The sequence below is a fragment of the Mustela putorius genome, unplaced genomic scaffold (genome assembly GCF_011764305.1).
Source record: "Mustela putorius furo isolate JIRA1106 unplaced genomic scaffold, ASM1176430v1.1 tig00001033_pilon_pilon_pilon, whole genome shotgun sequence".
NCBI lineage: Eukaryota > Metazoa > Chordata > Mammalia > Carnivora > Mustelidae > Mustela > Mustela putorius.
The window spans coordinates 670,120-693,006 of NW_025421540.1; the positions used below are offsets into that span (position 1 = coordinate 670,120).

Below are 22,887 nucleotides of genomic sequence, written 5' to 3' on the forward strand. Positions count from 1 at the left end.
CCTGGGCTCTGAAGAAGCAGTTCTGTAGAGCACTCCTCTCCAGGAGCGTCTTTTGACACTAGGGCCCACCTCTCTCCCAAACTAGCTCAGAGCCAGGGAGACTGCCTTGGGGTTAAAGGGTGGGGCTGCAGCTTCTGGACTGGGATGTGACAACGCCCCTTCCTCGGTGGGCTGGAAGCCAGACGGGTTAGAGAGGAGGAGAGAGCCAAGCAGAGCAGAGCAGAACAAGGAGAGGAAAAGAGAACAGAGGAGAGCAGAGGAGAGGGGAGCAGAGGAGAGCAGAGGAGAGGAGAGCAGAGGAGAGGAGGGAAGGCCAGGTGGCCGGCTGGGCCAGGCCTAAGGCGCTGGGTGGGTGCTGGGGGGCACAGAGCACACCGTGCGCGCACTTCGACGACACACCCGGTTGCACCTGGGGAGGCACGCTGCAGCGGGGCTGGGGAGTCCCGGGATGGGAGAGTGCCCTGACGGACTTTGGCGAGGCCCTAGTGCCCCAGGCGTCTGGGCCCCTGGGCTGGGAGGCAGGCTCCAGGCTCAGGGCAGGCGGAGGGGGGAGCCGAGCCACTTGCCAGGGCTGGGAAGCACGCAGCAGGCTCTTGGGGCGGGGCGGCCAGCTGAAGCGGCAGGCGTCTACTGCCATACCACCCTGAACGTGCCCGATCTCCTCTGATCTCGGAAGCTAAGCAGGGTTGGGCCTGGTTAGTACTTGGATGGGAGACCGCCTGGGAATACCAGGTGCTGTAAGCTTTTTTTTCGCCCCCAAATGCTTGTCTTTGGCCTTCCTCTTTTCTCTCCCCCTTCGGCCTCCCTCCCTCTCCCTTGGCCACCACCGCTCAGCGCCCTGGCCAATGCGGCGGCCTCCCAACAGTCACTGAACGCCTCAGCCCCTGAGCCTGGTCCCCTCATGCCCCTGACCCTATGACCCCTGGCCACCCCAGCCCCAGCATCGCAGGCCCCTGGCTCCAAAAGGGTGGCCCGCTGCACGGGTGGTCGGCCACAACCCTGCCTTTCCGCCTCCACGGCATGAGGCCCACCAGTGCCTCCCCCGGCCTTGGGGGGCTGCTGGCAGGGCGGGGCAGTGTTGGAGGGGGCTTTGGGGCCAGAGGCAGGGAAAAGGGGACCGGGGTGAGGACCACGGCCATGGACGCGGGGAGGGGCGTTGGGGCCGCCAGAATGTGGGAGGAGGACGGGGAGGGGGGGCCGGGGCCGGGGGTGTGGGGGGCAGGAGGCAGGAGTGGGCGTCGACCCCGGGCTTGGGCAACCTCTCCGTGGGCCTGTGCTCCTGAGGCCCTGGGCCCTGGATCCCCTAGCGAGGCCCTCAGGCTGCCCCCACCTCCCAAGCCCACCCCCCCACCCCTCCCGGCGCCCCCGTGACCTGGGCCCCTCCTGCCCCTTCTCTCTACCGGGCCTGGGCTCCACTCAGGCTGGAAGGGCATTCCCTTCCCTCCCACCGACCACCTCCCCTTCGCCCCTGTGGCCCTGCAGCCGGGCTCAGGTGTCCAGGTCGCGAGATGGCCGACCGCCCTGGATTTCCCTCGCTGTGGGCACCCGGATCCACGCTGCGACTCCCGGGAACAGCGAAGGCAACCGCGAGGCTGTCTCGCTCTGCAAGACCAGCGGCGGCCCACACCGGGCGAAGAGAGACGCCCCCCTGGCCCCCCGCCACACCCCACACCAGAGGACTAGACCAGAGATAGAAACCCTCGCAGGTCCCCAGGCCAGATGGGGTGCTGGGCAGAAATGGGAGCGGAACGGGACTGCTGACACCTCGCCTGCAGGTCCTCGGGCTCCCCGGGCTCCTCCGGCAGCTCCTGGGCGCCGCCACCTAGGCCAAAGCCCGGCCCAAGCACGCCGGCCCTCCCTCCCGGGACAGGTGCCAGGCCATCGTAGCCTCCTGGGTGTGCGGTGTCTTGTCCGAGTGTGTGTGTGTGTGTGTCTGTGCGTGTGAGTGGGTGTGTGAGCGTTGCGTGCATCCGTGTATCCGACCAGGTCCCTGTCCGCATGCCAGTCAGGGTCACCGCGTCTGTCCTGGGGGCTGGGGGGAGGGTGGAGGGTCTGAGGGGCGTTTGCGGGTTGGAGAGTCTGTCTCTGGGGCTCTGCGTTCTTGCCGTCTGTGCAGAGGTCCCTCTGTCTGTGTCTGTCCCTGTGTATCACTGGGTATGCGTGTGTCCGTGTAGGTGAGCCGGCCTGTCGTGTCTCTCGGTCAGGGCCTGGTGCGGGTGGGTGGTGAGGGGAAGCATGGTGGAGGAAGGGCCACGGGGCGGGGCTGCCACTTCTGGGCTGGTGTGTGGAGTCGCCCGTGTCCTCCTGGCCTCGGGTGGACTGGGAGAGCTGAGCCAAGCGGAGCCGAACGGAGCTGAGCAGAGCTGAGCAGAGCTGTCTGGAGGAGAGCAGAGGAGAGCAGAAGAGAGCAGAGGAGAGGAGAGGAGAGAAGACCAGGTGGCTGGCTGGGCCAGGCCTAGGGTGCTGGGTGGGCGCTGGGGGGTGCTGAACACACCCCGGGTGCGCCCCGTAGATGCACCTGGTTGCCACATGGGGAGGCCCGTTGTGGTGGGGCTGGGGAGTCCCGGGATGGGAGAGTGCCCAGACGGACTTTGGCAAGGCCCTGGTGCCACAGGCGTCTGGCCCGTGGGCGGGTGGGCTGGGAGGCAGGCGACAGGCCCAGGGCAGGCAGAGGGGGGAGCCGCGGCGCGCGCCGGGGGCCCGGGAAGCGCGCAGCAGGCTCTTGGGGTGGCCAGATGCCGCCATAGGTGTTTATTGCCATACCACCCTGAACACGCCCGATCTCGTGTGATCTCGGAAGCTAAGCAGGGTCGGGCCTGGTTAGTACTTGCATGGGAGGCCACCTGGAAATACGGGGTGCTGTAGGCTTTTTTTTTCACCCTCAAACGCTTGTCTTTGGCCTTCCTCTTTTCTCTTCCCCTTCGGCCTCCCTCCCTCTCCCTTGGCCACCCTGCTCGGCGCCCTGGCCAACGCGACGGCCTCCCAACAGTCCCTGAATGCCTCAGCCCCTGAGCTCAGTCCCCTCACGCCCCTGACCCCCTGACCCCTGGCCACCCAGTCGAGGGCCCCTGGCTCCAAAAGGGCGGCCTGCTTCAGGGATGGCCGGCCACAACCCTGCCTTTCCGCCTCCACAGCTCGAGGCCCACCCGGGCCTCAGCCGGGCTTGGGGGGCTGCTGGCAGGGTGGGGCAGTGTTGGAGGGGCCTCAGGGGCCAGAGGCAGGGAAAGGGGGACTGGAGTGAGGACCACGACCATGGACGCGGGGAGGGGTGTGGGGGAAATGATGGGAGTCTCCTTGCTGTGAGGAAAGAGAGATTGGAATTCAGGAAGGCTGGAGTGATGAAAAGGCCATGGGTTCCAGAGAGAAGCAAGTCAAGTAGAAAACAAGCTCTTGGAAATACATACTGGAATCCTCTTGAGTCCTTGCTCCATAGGAAGCAGTGTTTGTCTAAGAAAATGCTCCAGGTTCTAACAACGAGTCAAAGCATGGAACAAGATGGTTGCCAAAACTCCTACAAGGCTAGGGGTCAATTGATGGAAGAGTTCTTCTGGCTAAGTCAGAATATTCAGTAGAGACGCAGTAAGGAGCATGCGTTCGAAGCGGGATGAAATGATCCCTCCAAGAAAGCTGACTCTATAGATTCCCTAAACAAGGAGGAGAACAATTGTAATAAGGGTCAGAATTACCTCCTAATCTCTCACTACCTGTGTGACCGCCAGTAAAAGAATTCAGAGAGTAGCCTCCAAAGGACTCAGGTCATCGAAAGGAAGGCAGATCAAAAGGGAAAGGGAAGAAGGAATAGACGGGAAAAAGAAAATACGCCTAGCGAGGTAGTAGACGTCAACTTTAACATTTCAACAATGACCTTCAGAGTGGACGACTGAAATTCTATTGAAAGAAAAGACCTCAATAGGTCAGTGAAAAATAAACACTACATAGAAGGAGGCAGAGGCTAGTATAGATTTTGTGGAAAGAAAAAGGATGGAAAGGGCTAGACCGTACCCAAACGAATCCTCAAAGGCTGCTTTTCCCAGGTCTTGAGAAGGGACAATGGAAAGACACCCAATCAATGAAGAGAAAAAGAAGACATTTCAGAACAACAAAGGATCCTATTACTTTATTTTTCTTTTTTTTTAAATTTTTTTATTTTTCTAAACATATATTTTTATCCCCAGGGGTACATGTCTGTGAATCGCCAGGTTTACACACTTCACAGCACTCACCAAAGCACATACCCTCCCCAATGTCCATAACCCCACCCCCCTTCTCCCAACCCCCCTTCCCCCAGCAACCCTCAGTTTGTTTTGTGAGATTAAGAGTCACTCATGGTTTGTCTCCCTCCCAATCCCATCTTGTTTCATTGATTCTTCTCCTACCCAATTAAGCCCCCATGTTGCATCACCACTTCCTCATATCAGGGAGATCATATGATAGTTGTCTTTCTCCGCTTGACTTATTTCGCGAAGCATGATACGCTCTAGTTCCATCCATGTTGTCGCAAATGGCAAGATTTCGTTTCTTTTGATGACTGCATAGTATTCCATTGTGTATATATACCACATCTTCTTGATCCATTCATCTGTTGATGGACATCTAGGTTCTTTCCATAGTTTGGTATTGTGGACATTGCTGCTATAAACATTCAGGTGCACGTGCCCCTTTGGATCACTACGTTTGTAACTTTAGGGTAAATACCCAGTAATGCAATTGCTGGGTCATAGGGCAGTTCTATTTTCAACATTTTTAGGAACCTCCATGCTGTTTTCCAGATTGGTTGCACCAGATTGCATTCCCACCAACAGTGTAGGAGGGTTCCCCTTTCTCCACATCCTCGCCAGCATCTGTCATTTCCTGACTTGTTGATTTTAGCCATTCTGACTGGTGTGAGGTGATATCGCATTGTGGTTTTGATTTGTATTTCCCTGATGCCGAGTGATGAGCACTTTTTCATGTGTCTGTTGGCCATCTGGATGTCTTCTTTGCAGAAATGTCTGTTCATGTCCTCTGCCCATTTATTGATTGGATTATTTGTTCTTTGGGTGTTGAGTTTGCTAAGTTCTTTATAGATTCTGGATACTAGTCCTTTATCTGATATGTCGTTTGCAAATATCTTCTCCCATTCTGTCAGTTGTCTTTCGATTTTGTTAACTGTTTCCTTTGCTGTGCAAAAGATTTTGATATTGATGAAATCCCAATAGTTCATTTTTGCTCTTGCTTCCCTTGCCTTTGGCGATGTTCCTAGGAAGATGTTGCTGCGGCTGAGGTCAAAGAGGTTGCTACCTGTGTTCTCCTCAAGAATTTTGACCTCACACATTGAGGTCTTTCATCCATTTTGAGTCTATTTTCATGTGTGGTGTAAGGAAATGGTCCAATTTCATTTTTCTGCATGTGGCTTTCCAATTTTCTCAGCACCATTTATTGAAGAGGCTGTCTTTTTTCCAGTGGACATTCTTTCCTGCTTTGTCGAAGATTAGTTGACTGTAGAGTTGAGGGTCTATTTCTGGGCTCTCTATTCTGTTCCATTGATCTATGTGTCTGTTTTTGTGCCAGTACCATGCTGTCTTGATGATGACAGCTTTGTAATAGAGCTTGAAGTCCGAAATTGTGATGCCACCAACTTTGGCTTTCTTTTTCAATATCCCTTTGGCTATTCGAGGTCTTTTCTGGTTCCATATAAATTTTAGGATTATTTGTTCCATTTCTTTGAAAAAGATGGATGGTACTTTGATAGGAATTGCATTAAATGTGTAGATTGCTTTAGGTAGCATAGACATTTTCACAATATTTATTCTTCCAATCCAGGAGCATGGAACATTTTTCCATTTATTTGTGTCTTCCTCAATTTCTTTCATGAGTACTTTATAGTTTTCTGAGTATAGATTCTGTACCTCTTTGGTTAGGTTTATTCCTAGGTATCTTATGGTTTGGGGTGCAATTGTAAATGGGAATGACTCCTTAATTTCTCTTGTTGTTGGTGTAGAGAAGTGCAACTGATTTCTGTGCATTGATTTTATATCCTGACAGTTTACTGAATTCCTGTACAAGTTTCAGCCATTTTGGAGTGGAGTCTTTTGGGTTTTCCACATATAGTATCTTATCATCTGCGAAGAGTGATGATTTGACTTCTTCTTTGCTGAATTGGATGCCTTTAATTTCCTTTTGTAGTCTAATTGCTGAGGCTAGGACTTCTAGTACTATGTTGAATAGCAGTGGTGATAATGGACATCCCTGCCATGTTCCTGACCTTAGCGGAATAGCTTTCAGTTTTTCTCCATTGAGAATGATATTTGCGGTGGGTTTTTCATAGATGACTTTGATGATATTGAGGTATGTGCCCTCTATCCCTACACTTTGAAGAATTTTGATCAGGAAGGGATGCTGTACTTTGTCAAATGCTTTTTCAGCATCTATTGAGAGTATCATATGGTTATTGTTCTTTCTTTTATTGATGTGTTGTATCACATTGACGGATTTGCAGATGTTGAACCAACCTTACAGCCCTGGAATAAATCCCACTTGGTCGTGGTGAATAATCCTTTTAATGTTGAATCCTATTGGCTAGTATTTTGTGAGAATTTTCGCATCTGTGTTCATCAAGGATATTGGTCTATAGCTCCCTTTTTTGATGGGATCCTTGTCTGGTTTTGGGATCAAGGTGATGCTGGCCTCATAAAATGAGTTTGGAAGTTTTCCTTCCATTTCTATTTTTTGGAACAGTTTCAGGAGAATAGGAATTAGTTCTTCTTTAAATGTTTGGTAGAATTCCCCTGGGAAGCCGCCTGGCCCTTGTCTTTTGTTTGGAGATTTTTAATGACTGTTTCAATCTCCTTACTGGTTATGGGTCTGTTCAGGCTTTCTATTTCTTCCTGGTTCAGTTGTGGTAGTTTATATGTTTCTAGGAATGCATCCATTTCTTCCAGATTGTCAAATTTGTTGGCGTAGAGTTGTTCATATTATGTTCTTATAATAGTTTGTATTTCTTTGGTGTTAGATGTGATCTCTCCTGTTTCATTCATGATTTTATTTATTTGGGTCCTTTCTCTTTTCTTTTTGATAAGTCTGGCCAGGGGTTTATCAATTTTATTAATTCTTTCAAAGAGCCAGCTCCTAGTTTCGTTGATTTGCTCTATTGGTTTTTTGGTTTCTATTTCATTGATTTCTGCTCTGATCTTTATGATTTCTCTTCTCCTGCTGGGCTTAGGGTTTCTTTCTTGTTCTTTCTCCAGCTCCTTTAGGTGTAAGGTTAGGTTGTGTACCTGATACCTTTCTTGTTTCTTGAGAAAGGCTTGTACTGCTATATATTTTCCTCTCAGGACTGCCTTTGTTTTGTCCCACAGATTTTTAAACGTTGTATTTTCATTATCATTTGTTTCCATTATTTTTTTCCAATTCTTTTATTTCCCGGTTGACCCATTCATTCTTTAGAAGGATGCTGTGTAGTCTCCATGTATTTGGGTTCTTTCCAAACTTCCTCTTGTGGTTGAGTTCTAGCTTTAGAGCATTGTGGTCTGAAAATATGCAGGGAATGATCCCAATCTTTTGATACCGTTTGAATGGACCGAGGATGTGATCTATTCTGGAGAATGTTCCATGTGCACTAGAGAAGAATGTGTATTCTGTTGCTTTGGGATGAAATGTTCTGAATATATCTGTGATGTCTATCTGGTCCAGGGTGTCATTTAAGGCCTTTATTTCCTTGCTGATCTTTTGCTTGGATGTTCTATCCGTTTCAGTGGGCAGAGTGTTAAAGTCCCCTACTATTATTGCATTATTGTTGATGTGTTTCTTTGATTTTGTTATTAATTGGTTTATATAGTTGGCTGCTCCCACGTTGGGGGCATAGATATTTAAAATTGTTAGATCTTCTTGTTGAACATACCCTTTGAGTATGATATAGTGTCCTTCCTCATCTCTTATTATAGTCTTTGTCTTAAAATCTAATTGATCTGATATAAGGATTGCCACTCCTGCTTTCTTCTGATGTCCATTAGCATGGTAAGTTCTTTTCCACCACCTCACTTTAAATCTGGAGGTGTCTTCGGGCTTAAAATGCGTTTCTTGGAGGCAACATATAGATGGGTTTTGTTTTTTCATCCATTCTGATACCCTGTGTCTTTTGATTGGGGCATTTAGCCCATTAACATTCAAGGTAACTATTGAGAGATATGAATTTAGTGCCATTGTATTGCCTGTAAGGTGACTGTTACTGTATATTGTCTCTGTTCCTTACTGATCTACCACTTGTAGGCTCTCTCTTTGCTTAGAGGACCCCTTTCAATATTTCCTGTAGAGCTGGTTTGGTGTTTGCAAATTCTTTCAGTTTTTGTTTGTCCTGGAAGCTTTTACTCTCCCCTTCTATTTTCAATGATAGCCTAGCTGGATATAGTATTCTTGGCTGCATGTTTTTCTCGTTTAGTGCTCTGAAAATACCATGCCAGCTCTTTCTGGCCTGCCAGGTCTCTGTGGATAAGTCAGCTGCCAATCTAATATTTTACCATTGTATGTTACAGACTTCTTTTCCCGGACTTCTTTCAGGATTTTCTCTTTGTCACTAAGATTTGTAAATTTTACCATTAGGTAACGGGGTGTGGTCCTATTCTTATTGATTTTGAGGGGTGTTCTCTGAACCTCCTGAATTTTGATGCTCATTCCCTTTGCCATATTGGGGAAATTCTCCCCAATAATTCTCTCCAGTATACCTTCTGCTCCCCTCTCTCTTTCTTCTTCTTCTGGAATCCCAATTATTCTAATGTTGTTTCATCTTATGGTGTTACTTATCTCTCAAATTCTCCCCTTGTGGTCCAGTAGCTGTTTGTCCCTCTTTTGCTTAGTTTCTTTATTCTCTGTCATTTGGTCTTCTATATCACAAATTCTTTCTTCTGTCTCATTTATCCTAGCAGTGAGAGCCTCCATTTTTGATTGCACCTTATTAATAGCTTTTTTAATTTCAACTTTGTTAGATTTTTGTTCTTTTATTTCTCCAGAAAGGGCTTTTATATCTCCCGATTGGGTTTCTCTAATATCTTCCATGCCTTTTTCGAGCCCGGCTAGAACCTTGAGAATTGTCATTCTGAACTCTAGATCTGACATATTACCAATGTCTGTATTGATTAGGTCCCTAGCCTTCAGTACTGCCTCTTGTTCTTTTTTTTTTTTTTTTGTGGTGAATTTTTCCCCCTTGTCATTTTGTCCAGATAAGAGTATATGAAGGAGCAAGTAAAATACTAAAAGCGTGGCAACAACCCCAGGAAATTATTCTTTAACCAAATCAGAAGAGATCCCAAATCGTGTGGGGGGAGAAAGGGGATAAAAAGAGTTTCAAAAAGAAAGAAAGAAAAAAAAGAAAAAAGAAAGAAAAGAATTTAAAAAAAGAAAACGAATAAAGAAAAATAGAAAATAGAAAATATATATATATATTAGATAAACTAGTTAAAAAAGTTAAAAAAAGGATAAAAGTTAAAAAAATATAGCAGAAGAAGAGAAAAAATGAAAAAGAAAAAAATTAAATTAACTGCAAGACTAAAAAAATCACAGGGAGAAAGCCATGAGTTCCGTGTTTTGCTTTCTCCACTTCTGGAATTCTGCTGCTCTCCTTGGTATTGAAACTGTACTCCTTGGTAGGTGATCTTGGTCTTGGCTGGATTTCTTGTTGATCTTCTGGGGGAGGGGCCTGGTATAGTGATTCTTAAGTGTCTTTGCCCCAGTCAGAATTGCACCGCCCTTACAAGGGGCCAGGCTGAGTAATCCGCTCGGGTTTGCTTTCAGAAGCTTTTGTTCCCTGAGCGCTTTCCATAGAGTTCTGGAGGACGGGAATACAAATGGCGTCCTCCTGGTCTCCGGCCCCAAGGTGCCAAGAGCCCAGGGCCCCACTCCTCAGTGTGTCCTCAGAGAACAGCGCCCAGTAACTCCCATCTGCCTGACCTCCAGCTGAGCTCGGAGCTCACTGAGCCTGCGACCGGTTCAAGGTAACACTGGGCTGTGAGCTTACTGTCACCTCTGTCTCTGTAGCCGGCTTTCTCTTTCCAATACCCGCAAGCTCTGTGACACTCAGACACCCCCGATCCTTCTGTGACCCTGCGGCACCTGAGGCCACACTGACGCTGCATGGGCTTCGCCCCGGTTTAGCCTCTGGAGCAATGTCCTTCAGCAGAACAAACTTTTAAAAGTCCTGATTTTGTGCTCCGTTGCTCTGCTGCTTGCCGGGAGCCGGCCCCTCCCCTCAGGGTCTATCTTCCCGTCGCTTTGGATTCACTTTTCCGCCAGTCCTATCTTTCAGAAAGTGGTTGTTTTTCTGTTTCCAGAATTGCTGTTCTTCTTCTCTTCGATCTGCCGATGGATTTGCAGGTGTTTGCAATCTTTAGATAAGCTATCTAGCTGATCTCCTGCTAGCTAAAGTAGTCTCCACCATCTTGACTACTCCCCTCCAAAGGATCCTTTTAGAAAGACATGGTTATCCTCAAGGTGTCTGCATGCAATGAGAAAACTCATGGAGATCAACCACATTCAAGCCCATCAAAGAAGGCTCAAGAGTAATTAGTGGAAAGCTTGTCTTTCTTTCCTTGAGAGAGAATGAGTGGAGAGAGAGTACGAGAGAGGAAAAGGTCAGTGGGAGAAGCCGACTCCACAAGGAGCTGGGAGCCCAAGGCAGGACAAGATCCTGCCAGTCTGGGGTCATGACCTGAGCCCAAGGCAGTGGCTGAACTAACAGAGCCACGCAGGCGCCCGTCTCCAGAAACTGGTCCACAACAGCTGCAGAGCACCTGGTCGGCACCCTTAGTCAAGTGCCCAACTCTTGGTTCTGGCTCAGGTGGTGATCTCAGGCTCTTGAGATTGAGCCCTGAAGCAAGCTCTGGGCTCAGGGCAGAGTCTGCTAGGTCTCTCTTTGGGTTATGCCCTTCCCCCCTCCTCCACTCAAGAGTTCTCTTGCCCTAAAACACACTAGGAAAACACTTCACAGAAATGAACAATGGTTGAGGGCCGGGCTCCCTCAGCTGCCGCCACTGCCACAGGGAGCAGCTGAGCCCCGGGAGCCTTGGTGAAAACCTCCAGGAGCACCTCCAGTGCTCTCTGACCGCGCTTGCAGGGGGCGGGGGGCGGGGCCACAGATCAGTCCAGGGAGAAGGAAAGGGCGGAGCCCAGGCGCCCCCGGCGTGGGAGGGGCAGACAACACCGGCAAGGAGATCCCCATGGGACTGTTGGAGCTACTGCAGGGCTTCACGCTGCACTTGGCGAGGCACCAGCCTGGGGACCCTGCCCTGCATCTGGCTCTTTCCTTAGCAGGGAGCCTGCCTGCTCCTCTCTCTCTCTCTGCCTGTCTCTCTCTTTCCTTCTACTCTCTGTCTATCAAAGGAAGAAAGAAAACCTTAAAAAAAATCATCAAACAACCTTCCATATTCTTGTCATTCATGAGGACCCCATGCATCAACATTTGATTTTTACTTCTTGAATAGAAGTAATTGCTTGATTGATGGATGCATTTGACAGAAAGACAGACAGTGACAGAGGGAGCCCAATTGGAGAGGGAGTCCAAGCAGTGGAAGTGGGAGAGGGAGAAGCAGGCTTCCTGCTGAGCAGAGAGCCCCAGGCAGGGCTTGATCCCAAGACCCTGGCATCAGGACCCCAGCAGAAAGCATCCACCCAGGTGCCCCACTCCATGATTAAATCCGTTTTTCACAATTCAATCCATTGGATGAAGCAACACTCTTTGGGGTCTGCCTCCTCTGGGTTCACACTAACACGTTGTGTTTTCCTTTGCTCTTTTGGGATCACTGAGGATTTTAGGAACCTTTTCATGTGTTTCTTGGCTGATGGTTTTCTCCTTGGGATATTTCTGTGCAAGGATTTTATTTGTTTTGACGTTACCTACCTATCCTTCTTGATTCCTAGTTATCCTATCTAGAGTTGTGTACAGTTCCTTAGCCGGTATCTCCCTAGAGCCTTTCATAGTTTTAGTCTTGTCATTTAGTGGGCAAGAATTTTTGTTTGGAACCTTGGAATGAGTAGAGTCCAACTTCCCAAGCTTTCTAGGGCTTCCCATTATTGGTGTTCTGCTCCACTCATGTCTGCCACCACCCCCAGATCCTAAAAATGGTTTCCTATTGTATCTCCCAAAAACTTCTGATGTCCTCTTTCACATGCAGGCTCCATCAGTCTGGAATAGCGTTCAAACCTCTTATTTTCCATGTGGATATTCACGTCGTTAAGCACCACTTGTTCAAAGACTGCCCTTACCTGTTGGTCTCTTTTCTTGGGTCATTTCAAGAGTCCTTTTGGAAGAAATCCTATCCCATCAGATTCGCCTCTCACTCTCTTTCTCCCTCACTCTTGCTCTCGCTTCTTCCTTCCGATTTGCCGGGGAATGCGAGCCCTTTTCGTTTCCATGGAAATAGGAGAATTGGCTTCCCCACGGACACAGGCACTTGCTAGATAGGAAACTGGATTGCATTGAATCTCTCCATCAAGGTGGGGTTCATTGAAACTCTGAATGAACTACCGTTCATTCAAACTCTGAACCTGTTCTAGTAACATAGGTAACCTATGAACCTATTGGACATCCCATAGATTGAGATCCTACATTCCCCTTAGTAATCTTTGATGGTTTTCTGGGGGGAGACTTGCTTCGTATAAAGTCTTTGGAGAGATGTCCTCCTTTTGGTGCTCTCATCAATAGGATTTTCAAGCTTTGTTCGTATGTCACAGGAGTCCAATGAATGTTCCCGAATTTTTCACTTCTATCCGATGACTTGGAGGAATTCTCTTCCTGATTCTAATACTTTGTCCATTCCCTCAGAATATCTTTCTCTACAAATTTCACTCATTTTTTTCCAGTTGTTATACCTTCAGTGTTTCCTCCATCCCTTCTTGTACTCGCTAGGACGTTCCCTTCTAGGTTGGTGGAAGAGTTGTGCAATTTTAGGTGTTCAATACTACCAAGTTTTGTTTCTGCCTTTTTGAAGTGATTCTGCACCTCCTCAAAGCAGCACATCATTCTGTGTGTATGTGTGTATTGATGCAATCTAATCAATTTCATTTTTTCATCGGAGTATAGAAACCTTTGACATTTCATGAAATGACTGAACCCCTCAATTGTTGCCCATTGTCTTGCATTTTGTTTGCTTCATCCCTTTTTAGATCCCTATTTTATCTATTTATTTATTTATTATTTTATTACATTTAATTTTTTAAACAAACATATAGCATATTTTTATCCCCAGGGGTACAAGTCTGTGATCGGCCAGGTTTACACAATTCACAGCCCTCATAGATACCTTTTTAGAAATACATTTTTTTTTCTTTAAAATGTTTTTATTTATGATTTTTCAATTTTTTTTCTTTTTTTAAAATTTTTATTTTTAGCAAAACAGTATTCCTTCTTTTTACACCACACCCGTGCCCTCTCTAATACCCACCACCTGGTTCCCCCAACCTCCCACCCCTCGCCCCTTCAGACCCCTCAGATTGATTTTCAGAGTCCTTAGTCTCTCATGTTTCACCACCCTTTCCAATGTATTTAATTTACATTTTTAATTTTAAATTTTAATTTGTATTTTCAAGTTGCAAATTAATTAAATATATTTAATTTAAATTCATTTAAATTTAATTTCATTTTTTTTCTATTAAATGCTGATACATGCTGTCAGCCCCCAAATCTCTGTTCACATAAAGTACATACAAAATGTGAACAAGGAATGTAGACTGACAAAGAAGAACCATTTCGCTTTTCTAGGCCCTTCTTTAGAAACAGTAGAAAATTTACTTTCCCAAGAACAAACAAATTCAGAAGGAAAGAGTAGGACAGAAGTCACCTTCATCAGCATATAAACAGATACTCAAACCAAAAACCTTGTAAACTGCAAAAAGATGGCAACTGTTTTTAACAAAATGGCAGATGACTTTAGTTAAGAATAACTTTCTTGGAAATTGAGGAGTTAGAGATGGTCAAATTGTTCATGAGGCACCAAAAGCATGCGAATAACATTCTATTGAAAGGAAGACTGAGATTCTGAACAAAAATGTTTTACTAGGTAAAAAATAAATAAAAAAGAATATGTATATATAAATATATATGTAAATATATATATATATATACACATACATATATACATATACACACGTGTGTGTGTGTGTGTGTGTGTGTATTTATGTATAGAAACTATCCCAGTCCTAAACCCCAGCACCTGGGAGCGTGACCTTATTTGGAAATTGGGTCTCTGGTGACGTAACTAGCTAGGATGAGGTTATATTTGAATAGACTGGGCCCCTAATTCAGGCCCCTTCTAAGAAGGGAGACTGCGGAAACACAGATATGCACTGAGGGAGAAGGCCATGTGAAGAAGTCCAAAGCCAGGGCAACACTTCAAGCTGGAAAAGAGGCCTGGAACAGATCTGTCCATAATACCTACAAAAGGAGCATTTCTTACCAACAGGGTAGCCTCTAGAACTGTGATCCTGTCCACTTGTGTTGTTTCAGCCTCTAGGCTTGTGGTATCTTGTAATAGCACGCCTAGAAAACCAATGCAAAGCTTGTTAGGGGAAAATAAACCAACCAGTAGCCCATGGGGAAGTGGAAAAGAAATAAACTAATCTATCAATAGATATATAGATATAGATCTGTCTATATCTATATATCTATATATCTAACTCTTTAAAACGTTGAAAAGGAATGCACATTTGTGAACCCTGTGAAAAAGAAAACAAGCAAACAAACAAACAAAAACTGAGCCCCAGGATTCACTTGGCTTTTCACCTGGAGGAGTTCTGGATGGGGGGGGAAGGAGGAGATTCTAAGGAAATGATGAGAGTCTCCCTGCTGTGAGGAAAGAGAGACTGGAATTCAGAAAGGCTGGAGTGATGAAAAGGCCATGGGTTCCAGAGAGAAGCAAGTCAGGAAACTGTCCCTCCTTCCCCAGGCCACCCCGTGCCTCCGCCAACACTTACACATCCTGGAGGAAGATGGCATCTGACTGCCCGGTCCTCCAGGAGCTGTTTCTGCGAGTTCAGGGCAGGGCGCCTGGTGGTAAGCCCACGTCTGCCCTATGGACATGTGGCCAAGGAGCTGCTGTCACCTTGAGCCAAGAGGCTCAGGACAGGCCTGCCTTCTGCCCAGACTCCTTCCTCAGAGTGGAGCACGTGCCCCTGCCCTTGTCGTCCCCTCATGTCTCTTTAGCAGCCAGGCTTCTGACTCTCTGCAAAGGGAACGGGTGACAATTGTCTTGCCACCGGACCCCTGTTCCTACCAAGGCCGGCTCTCAGCTTCTGGACCATTTCCAGACAGCAAGGCCAACGGCTCCTTCTCTTCTCCCAAGGCGGCGTGCGGCGCCATCCCCAGACATGCTCCTGGGGAGCGCAGTGACAGAGGTGTCCCTTTCCTTAAGGCTCTTACCACAAGTACAACCACGCTTCTCTCTCAGGCAGAGGGGATGCCCGGGCAAAGGGGATTTCGCTCCATGCAGGTTTATCACAATGTGCTGTGGAGACCAGCTCAGGCACACAGCAGCAGCATCCCACAGACCCAACCCTGATTTCCCAAAGAATGCTATGCTTTCCCAGAGGGGATGCCCGGGCAAAGAGGATTTTGCTCCATGTGGGTTTATTACACCATGCTGTAGAAACCAGCTCAGGGAAGCAGCAGCAGCATCCCATAGACCAGAGTCTGATTTCCCAAGGAATGCTGTGCTTTCCCAGAAGGGATGCCCGGGCAAAGAGGCTTTCGATCTATGCGGGTTTCTCCCACAGTGCTGCGAATCCTAGGCTAAGGCAAGCAGCAACGGCAGCCCACAGAATGACTCTGATTTCCCAGCGACTGCTATGCTTTCGCAGAGGTTTTCAGCTTGGCGCAAACCGCACTTCGCCGCTGTATCCTCAGCAAGGTTTTGGGCGTTCGCTCTGTCGCGTCAGGGAAGAAGTGCTTCGGGAGAGCTGGTGCCTCTGGGGCCTTGCTTTCCCGGGCTCCATGTTCGCGCCCTGAGTTCACCCAGCCAGGCCGAAATAAGCAGACACAGCCTCGGCCCTTCAGCAGCGTGCGTGGCCTAGGAGAGCACTCTGCTGACAATGCCAACTCCCTGAGTAGGCAAGGCCTGCCCTTTTGCTCTGGAGTTCAGGTGGACAGGGGACTAGGCCAGTGCCTTTCCCAGCCGAGAGGAGACACGACAGGATCACTGCACACCACCTGCAACCTGGGATGTGGAGTAATGGGTAACTGTACTTCTTTCCCGGGACATCCCCTAACTCCGCAAATGCTGCCATATCCTGGAAAAGACGCCATCTGACTGCCCGTTCCAACAGGGGCTGTTTCTGCGAGTTCAGGACCAGGCGCCTAGTGGCAAGCCCACGTCTGCCCTATGGAGGCGGCCAAGGAGCTGCTGTCCCCTTGAGCCCAGAGGCTCAGGACAGGCCTGCCTTTTGCCCAGACTCCTTCTTCAGAAGGGAGCACGCGCCCTTGCCCTCATGCCTCCTTAGCAGCCAGGCTTCCGTCTCTCTGCACAGGGAGCGGGTGACACTTGTCTTGCCAGTGGACCCCTGTTCCTGCCAGGGCCGGCTCTCCTGCCTCGCGACCATTTCCCGACAGCATGGCCAACGGTTCCTTCTCTTCTCCCGGGGAGTGTGCTGCACCTTCCCCAGACAGGCTCTTGGGGAGCACAGTGACAGACGTGTCCCTTTCCTTAAGGCTCCACAGGCGCAAAGAGTATCTCTCTCAGGCAGAGAGGATGACCGGGCAAAGAGGATTTTGCTCCATGCGGTTAATTACAACGTGCTGTGGTGACTAGCTCAGGCAAGCAGCAGCAGCATCCCACAGACTGTTTCTGTGAGTTCAGAGTGGGTGTCTGGTGGCAAACCCCTATCTCTCCTAGGGAAAGGTGGCTAAGGAGAGCCTGTCCCCTTGGGACCAGTGGCACAGGACAGGCCTTCCTTCTGCCGAGACTCCTTCCTCAGAGTGGAGCACGTGCCCCTGCCCTAGTCGTCCCCTCGTGTCGCTTTAGCTGCCAGGCTTCCGTCTCTCCGCACAGGGAGCGGGTGACACTTGTCATCGGCCCGCTGTTCCTGCCAGGGCTGACTCCCTTGCCTTTCGACTGTTTCCCCGACAACAAGGCCAACGGCTCCTTCTCTTCACTCGGGGCGGTGTGCTGCGCCATCCCCAGACATGCTCCTGAGGAGCGCGGTGACATCGTGTCCCTTTCCTTAAGGACCATTCCAGATGTGCAACCACGCTTCTCTCTCAGGCAGAGGCGATGCCCGGGCAAAGAGGATTTCGCTCCATGCGGGTTTATTACACTGTGCTGTGGAGACCAGCTCAGGCAAGCAGCAGCAGCAACCCACAGACCTTACTCTGATTTCCCAAAGAATGCTGTGCTTTCCCAGAGGGGATTCCCGGTCAAAGATGCTTTCGATCTATGCGGGTTTCTCCCACCGTGCTGCGAATACTAGGCTAAGGCAAACAGCAAGAGCAACCCACAGAACCGACTCTGATTTCCCAGCGACTGCTATGCTTTTGCAGAGATTTTTCAGCTTGGCGTGAACCACACTTCACTGCTGCTGCCTCAGAAAGGCTTGGGGCGTTCGCTCTGTCACGTTAGGGAACAAGACCTGCGGGAGAGCTGGTGCCTAGTGGCCCTTGCTTTCCCTTGCTTTTCCCTTGCAGAGGGGATGCCCGGGCAAAGAGCATTTCGCTCCATGCGGGTTTATTACAACCTGCTCTGGAGACTAGCTCAGGCAAGCAGCAGCAGCATCCCACAGAATGCTGTGATTTCGCAGAGGGGATGCCCGGCAAAATGGGCTTTCGCTCTATGCGGGTTTCTCCCACCGTGCTGCAAATACCAGGCTCAGTCAAGCAGCAAGAACAGTCCACAGAACCGTCTCTGATTTACTTGCGACTGCTATGCTTTCGCATAGGTTTTCAGCTTGGCGCGAACCACACTTCACTGCTCCTTCCTCAGAAAGGCTTGGGGCGTTTGCTCTGTCGCATTAGGGAACAAGCTGCAGGAGAGCTGGTGCCTCTTGGCCCTTGCTTTCCCGGGCTCCATGGTCATGCCCTGGGTTCACTCTGCCAGTCCGATTTAAGCAGACAGTCACAACCCTACAGCATTGGGTGTGCCCTAGGATGACACCATATGCCCAGTACCATCTCCTGGCATAGGCAAGGCTTGGCGTTTTTGTCTGGGGCTCAGGCGGACTCGGGGACTTGACCAGTGCCTTCCCCACAGGAAAGGAGAGGGGAAAGGTTCCCTGCACAGCGCCCGTGCACTGGAATGGGGAGCTGTGGAGACAGTCCCCACTACATCCCCAAAAAACCCAGTGCCTCCGCGAACGCTTCCACATCCTGGAGGTTGACGGCATCAGACTGCCTGTTCTATTAGGGAGCTGTTTCTGTGAGTTCAGGGTAGGCGTCTGGTGGCAAGCGGATTTCTGTCCTAGGGACAGGTGTCTAAGGAGAGCCTGTCCCCTTGGCACCAGTGGCACAGTACAGGCCTGCCTTCTGCCGAGACTCCTTCCTCAGAGAGGAGAACGCGCCCCTGCCCTAGTCTTCCCCTCTTCTAGCCTTATCAGCCAGGCTTCCGTCTCTCCACACAGTGAGCGGGTGACAGTTGTCTTGTCATCGGCCCGCTGTTCCTGCCAGGGCAGGCTCCCGTGCTTCCCGACTGTTTCCCGTGTACAAGGCCAACAGCTCCTTCTCTTCTCTCGGGGCGGTGTGCTGCGCCATCTCCAGACATGCTCCTGGGGAGCGCGGTGACAGACGTGTGCCTTTCCTTAAGGCCCTTTCCAGATTGCAACCACGCTTCTCTCTCAGGCCGAGGGATGCTAGGGCAAGGAGCATTTCGCTATATGCGGGTTTATCACAACGTGCTGCGGAGACTCGCGCAGGCAAGCAACAGCAGCATCCCAGAGTCCCGACTGTTATTTCCAAAGAATGCTGAGGTTTCCCAGAGGTGATGCCCGGGTAAGGAGGCTTACACTCTATTCGGGTTTCTGCCACCATGCGGCGAATACTAGGCTAAGGCAAGCAGCAACAGCAGCCCATAGAACCGACTCTGATTTTCCAGCAACTGCTATGCTTCGCAGAGGTTTCAGCTTGGTGTGAACCGCACTTCGTTGTTGCTTCTTCAGAAAGGTTTTGGGCGTTCGCTCTGTCCCGTCTGGGAAGAGGAGCTGTGGGAGAGCTTGTGCCTCTTGGGCCTTTCTTCCCCGGGCTCCATGTTCGCTCCCTGGGTTCACCGTGCCAAGGCGAACTAAGAAGACACAGCCACAACCCTGCAGCTACGTTCTTGGCCTAGAATGGCATCTATGAACACTACCACCTCCTGGCGTACGCTACGCTAGACCTTTCACTGTGGCGCTCACGTGGACTTGGGAACGAGCCCAGTGCCTAATACACAGGATAGAGAGGTGATAGGATATCTGCACACCGCCGTGCACTGGTATAGGGAGCTGTGGGCGACTTCAACGGCACACCCCTTGCCAACGACAACGGTGCCACATAGTGGAGGAAGATAGCATCTGACTGCCGGTTTCTCCAGGGAGCTGTTTCTGCGAGTTTCGGGTATGGTCCCTGATGGAAGCCCAAGTCGGCCCTAAAGACATTGGCCAAGGAGATGCTCTCCCCTTGTGTCCCGAGGCACAGGACAGGCCTGCCTTCTGCCCAGACTCCTTCCTCAAAGTTGAGCATGCGCGCATGCCCTAGTCGTCCCTTCGTGTCTCCTTAGCTGCCAGGCTTCTGTCTCTCCTCACAGGGAGAGCGTGACACTTGTCTTACCACCGGCCCGCTCTTCCTAACAGGGCAGACTCTCCTGCTTCGCGACTGTTTCCCAACAAGGTCAACGACTCCTTCTCTTCTCCTGGGGCGGTGTGCTGCGCCTTCGTCAGACTTGCTCCTGGGGAGCGCGGTGACAGACGTGTCCCTTTCCTCAGGCCCTTTCCAGATGTGCAACCTCGCTTCTCTCCCAGGCAGAGGGGGTGCTAGGACAAAGAGAATTTCGCTCCATGCGGGTTTCTTCCACCGTGCTGAGGAGACTAGCTCAGCCAATCAGCAGCAGAATCCCACAAACCCGACTCTTATTTCCCAACAAATGCTGTGCTTTCAAAGAGGTGATTCCCAGGCATAGAGGCTTTCGCTGTATGCGGGTTTCTCCCACCGTGAGACTGGGCTCAGGCAGGCAGCAGCAACAGCCGTCAGAACCGAATCTGATTTCTCAGCGAATGTAGTGATTTTGCCAAGGATTTGGGCTTGGAGCGAACCCTACTTCGACGCTGCTTCCTCAGCAAGGGTTTGGGCGATTGCACTGTCGCGTCAGGGAAGAAGAGCTGCGGGAGAGTTGGTGCCTCTTTGGCTTTGCTTTCCCGGGCTCCATATTCGCGTCTTGTGTTCAACCTGCCACGCCGAAATAAGCAAATGCAGCCTCGACCCTGCAGGAGTGTGCATGGCCTAGGATTGCACTCTGCTCACAATGCCATCTCCCGGCGTAGGCAAGGCTTGCCCATTTTCTCTGGCTTTCAGCTGGACAGGGGACTAGGCCACTGCCTTCCTCAGCCGAGAGTAGATGCGACAGGATCACTGCACTCCGTCCACGCCTTGGGATGGGGAGTAAGGAGTAACTGTCCCTCCTTTCCGGGGACACCCCCTGCATCCGCCAACATTGCCACATTCTGGAGGAAGGCTGCATCTGACTGCCCGTTCCTCCAGGAGCTGTTTCTGCGAGTTCAGGGTCGGGCGCCTGGTGGCAACGCGACGTCTGCCCTAGGGACAGGTGGCCAAGGAGCTGCTGTCCCGTTGGGCCCAGAGGCACAGGACAGGCCTGCCTTCTGCCCGGATCCTTCCTCAGAGTGGAGGATGCACGACTGCCCTTGTCGTCCTTCGTGTCTCCTTAGCAGCCAGGCTTCATTATCTCCGCACAGGGAGAGGGTGACGCTTGTCTCGCCACCGGCCCGCTGTTCCTGCCATGGCAGCCTCTCCCGCTTCGTGACCATTTCCCGACAGTAATGCCGAAGGCTCCTTTCTTTACCCGGAGCGGCGTGCTGCGCCTTCCCCAGACATTCTCCTGGGGAGCACGGTGCAGAGGTGTCCCTTTCTTTAAGGCTCTTTCCACCTGTGCAACCACGCTTCTCTATCAGGTTGCCGGGGCACAGAGGATTTCGCTCCATGCGGGTTCAGAACAACCTGCTCTGGAGACTAGCTCAGGCAAGCAGCAGCAGCATTCCACAGACCCGAGTCTGATTTCGCAAAGAATGCTGTGCTTTCCCAGAGGGGATGCCCGGGCAAAGAGGCTTTCGCTCTATGCGGGTTTCTCCCACCCTGCTGCGAATACTAAGCTAAGGCAAGCAGCAAGAGCAGCCCACAGAACCGACTCTGATTTCCCAGCAACTGCTATGCTTTCGCAGAGGTTTCTCAGCTTGGCGCAAATGACAAGTCGCTGCTGCTTCCTCAGAAAGGCTTGGGGAGTTTGTTCTGTCGCGTCAGGGAACAAGAGCTGCGGGAGAGCTGGTGCCTCTTGGCCCTAGCTTTCCGTGGCTCCATGATCGCACCCTGGGTTCACCCTGCCAGTCCGAATTAAGCAGACACAGTCACAACTCTACTGCAGCGTGTGTGCCCTAGGATGACACTCTAAGCCCACTAATATCTTCTGGTGTAGGCAATGCTTGGCCTTTATTTCTGGCGCTCAGGCAGACTCGTGGCAATGCCATCGTGGAAGGCCAGTGCCTTCCGCACAGGAGAGGAGAGGCAACAGGATTCCTGCACACCGCCCGTGCACTGGGATAGGGAGCTGTGAGGGTCTGTCCCCACTCCTTCACCGGCACAACCCCTGCCACCGACAACGCTGGCACATAGTGGAGGAAGATGGCATCTGACTGCCCGTTTCTCCAGGGAGCTGTTTCTGCGACTTTCGGGTATGGTCCCTGGTGGCAGGCCAAGTCAGCCCTAGGGACAGCTGGCCAAGGAGATGCTCTCCCCTTGTGTCCAGAGGCACAGGACAGGCCTGCTTTTCTGCCCAGACTCCTTCCTCAGAGTTGAGCATGCGCGCCAGCCCTAGTCGTCCCCTTGTGTCTCCCTAGCAGCCAGGCTTCTGCCTCTCTGCACAGGGAGCGAGTGACATCTGTCTTGCCCTCAGCCCGCTCTTCCTAACAGGGCAGGCTCTCCTGCTTCGCGACTGTTTCCCAACAACAAGGCCAACGGCTCCTTGTCTTCTCCTGGGGCGGAGTGCTGCGCCTTCCCCAGACATGCTCCTGGGGAGCGTGGTGACAGAGGTGTCCCTTTCCTTAGGGCCCTTTCAGATGTGCAACCACGCTTCTCTCTCAGGCAGAGGCGATGCCCGGGCAAAGAGGATTTTGCTCCAGGCGGGTTTCTTTCTTACACCGTGCTCTGGAGACTAGCTCAGGCAAGCAGCAGCAGCATCCCACAGGCCCAACTCTGATTTCCCAAAGAATGCTGTGCTTTCCCAGTGGGGATGCCCGGGGCAAAGAGGCTTTCGATGTTATGCGGGTTTTCTCCCACTGTGCTGCGAATACTAGGCTAAGGCAAGCAGCAACAGGAGCCCACCGAACCGACTCTGATTTCCCAGTGACTGCTATGCTTTCAAGGAGGTTTTTCAGCTTGGCGTGAACCGCACTTCGGTGCTGCTTCCTCAGAAAGGCTTGGGGGCGTTGGCTCTGTCGCATCAGGGAATAAGAGAGAGCTACAGGAGAGCTGGGGCCTCTTGGCCCTTGCTTTCCCGGGCTCCATGATCGCGCCCTGAGTTCACCCTGCCAGTCCGAATTAAGCAGACACAGTCACAACCCTACAGCAGCGTGTGTGCCCTAGGATGACACTCTATGCCCACTACCATCTGCCGGCATAGGGAAGGCTTGCCTTTCGGTCTGGCGCTCAGACGGACTCGCGGATTAGGCCAGTGACTTCTCCAC

At 50.7% G+C, this 22,887-nt stretch overlaps 1 non-coding gene and 1 pseudogene across 1 annotated transcript; both read left to right on the top strand.

Moving 5' to 3' along the window:
* The first annotated feature begins 625 nt into the window (after positions 1-625).
* Positions 626-744, top strand: LOC123393867. The gene has a single exon (XR_006608675.1). It is a non-coding gene; the product is annotated as a 5S ribosomal RNA (ribosomal RNA).
* Positions 745-2,749: 2,005 nt separating this feature from the next.
* On the top strand, positions 2,750-2,868 carry LOC123393868 (annotated as a pseudogene).
* The last annotated feature ends 20,019 nt before the right edge of the window (positions 2,869-22,887 follow it).